This window comes from Cebus imitator, unplaced genomic scaffold, assembly GCF_001604975.1.
Source record: "Cebus imitator isolate Cc_AM_T3 unplaced genomic scaffold, Cebus_imitator-1.0 Scaffold265, whole genome shotgun sequence".
Taxonomy (NCBI): domain Eukaryota; kingdom Metazoa; phylum Chordata; class Mammalia; order Primates; family Cebidae; genus Cebus; species Cebus imitator.
Window position 1 is genome coordinate 2,732,078 of NW_016107580.1, and position 2,614 is coordinate 2,734,691.

The window sequence follows — 2,614 nt, forward strand, 5'->3', positions numbered from 1 at the left end:
TTGCCTCAGTCTCACTTTGTCTCCCAGGCTGGAGTGCAGCAGCACAATCTCAGCTCACTGCAACCTCTGCCTCCTGGGTTGAAGGGATTCTCCTGCCTCAGCCTCCCATGTAGCTGTGATTACAGGCGCCTGCCACTACACCCAGCTAATTTTTGTATTTTTAGTAGTGATGGGGTTTCACCATGTTGGCCAGGCTGGTCTCAAACTCCTGACCTCAAGTGATCCGTCTGCCTTGGCCTCCCAAAGTGCTAGGATTACAGGTGTGAGCTACCATGCCTGGCCACATGTTTAACTTTATTAGAAAGTGTCAACCTGCTTTCCTAAGCTCTACTTTTTCTCTTCACACCAGCAGTGTATGGCAATTGAAGTTACTCCACAGCCTTGTTAACACTTGGTATTGTCAGTCTTTTTCATTTTAGCCATTCTAGTGAGTGTAAAATGGTATATCGATTGTGACTTTAATTTACCTTTCTCCAATGACTAATAATGAACATTTTTTCATGTGCTTATTTGCCATCTGCGTATCTTTGAAGTGTCTGTTCAGATCATTTACCAGTTTTTAAATTGGGTTGATTAGGTTCTTGTTAGGTTAGAAGAGTTCTTTATATATTCTGGGTACAAGTTCTTTATCAGTTATGCATTTTGCAAATGTTTTTTCCTAGTCTGTAGCTTGCTTTATATTTTCTTAACAGCATCTTTCAAAGAGCAGAAGTTTTAAATTTTGATGAAGTTCAATTTATTATTTTTCAGTTCAAATTATTATGATTTACATTGTTTATGTTCTGTTTAAGAAATCTTTGGCTAACCCAAGGTTTGCCTAACTCCTGTGTTTCCTAGAAATTTTATGGTTTTAGCTTTTACATTTAGGCCTGTGATCTAATTTGAGTTAACCTTTATAGATACTATCAGGACTGAGGTTTATTTTTTTCCATATTAAATACCCAATTGTTCAGCTTCTTTTGTTACATTTAATTAGCTTGGCATGTGCTTGAAAACCAGTTCACCATGCATGTGCTTGTCTGTTCTGGGCTGTTCTGTTCCATTGATCTGTATGTCTCTACTTGTACCAATATCACACGATCTTTGTTACTGTGTCTTTATATTAAGTCATGATTTTGGGTAGTTCAAGTTGTTCAGATTTTTTTCTCCAAAATTATTTTGGCTATTCTATGTCCTTTTCATTTTCATATAAATTTACAATCAGTGTGTCAGTTTTTATAAAGAAGCCTGATGGGATTTTAATTGACACTGCTTTGAATCTTTGGATCAGTTTGGAAGAATTGATACCCTAACAATATTGAATCTTCTAATTCATGAATGTGTTATATCTCACCATTTATTTAGCTCTTTTAGAAGTTCTCTCAGCAGTGCGTTGTAGTTTCCAGTGTATAGGTCTTACATATGTGAGAGATATCGGTCTGTGATTTTCTTTTCCTGTAATGTCTTTTGTTGTGATTTCAGGGTAATCCTGACCTTATAAAATGCATTGGGATGTGTTCCTTCTTCTGTTTTCTGGAAAAGTTTCTGGAGAGTTGCTGTTATTTATTCCATAAAAGTTATGTGGAATTCTCCAAAGATACTATCTTGGTGTGGATCCCTCCCTCTTTCCCTCCCTTCCTCCCTCCCTCCCTTCCTCCCTTTCTCTTTTTTCTTTTTTTTTTTTTTTTTTTTTTTTTTTGCTCTTTTGCCAGAGTCTTGCTCTGTTGCCCAGGCTAGAGTACAGTGGCACATGATCATGGCTTACAGTAGCCTTGATCTCCTGGGCTCAAGCAACCCTGTCACCTCAGCCTCCTTAGTAGCTGAGCCTACAGGCATGCACCATGCCTGGCTAATTTTTAAATTTTTAATTTTTTTTAATTTGAAAAAATTAGCCAGGCATGGTAGTGCATGTCTGTAGGCCTAGCTACTCATGCCTGGTCTTGAATTGTTCTTAAGCAGTCTTCTCATCTTGGCCTCCCAAATGCTGGGATTATAGGCATGAGCCACTGCACCCAGTTGGGCTGGAGTTTTCTTTGTGGGAAAGACGTCTATGAATTTAATGTGCTTTATGGATATAGTGCCATTCAGGTCATTCACTTCTTGAATGAACTTCGATAGTTTGTTCCTTTCAAGGAATTTACATAGTTCATCCATATTGTCAACTTTATTATTAGTATAAAGTTGTTCATTGTATAGTCTAATTATCCATTTAATGTATGTAAGATCTGTAGGAGTGTACTCTTTTCTATTCTTGATACTGGTAATTTGTTTCTTTTCCTGATCAAGCTGGCCAGAGGTTTATCAACCTTGTTGATCTTTTCAAAGAACTATATTTTGGTTTCTTTTTTTGTTGTTGTTTCTTATTTTATTGACTTGTGTTTCCTTCTTTCTTGTACTTTTGGTTTAATTTGCCTTTTTCTTGTTTTTCAAGGTAAAAACTTAGATCTGTGATCTATTTTTTTGGCCATTATTTTATTAATGATCTTTGTCTTTGTGTCTCTCACTTATCTCCTTCTGGCTCTCCAGTTGCATATATGTTTGATATTGCCTCACAGGTCATGTAAGGTCTGTTCAATTTTTTTCAGGTTTTTTTTTCTTACCATGCTTAGTTTTGAGTAGTTTTTTTTTTTTTGCT

General features: G+C 36.5%; 1 protein-coding gene across 10 annotated transcripts in view; it reads left to right on the top strand.

Moving 5' to 3' along the window:
- RIC3 (RIC3 acetylcholine receptor chaperone) overlaps positions 1-2,614 on the top strand; it is a 68,806-nt gene that overhangs the window by 45,524 nt on the left and 20,668 nt on the right. The gene's annotated exons all lie outside the window — the stretch shown is intronic.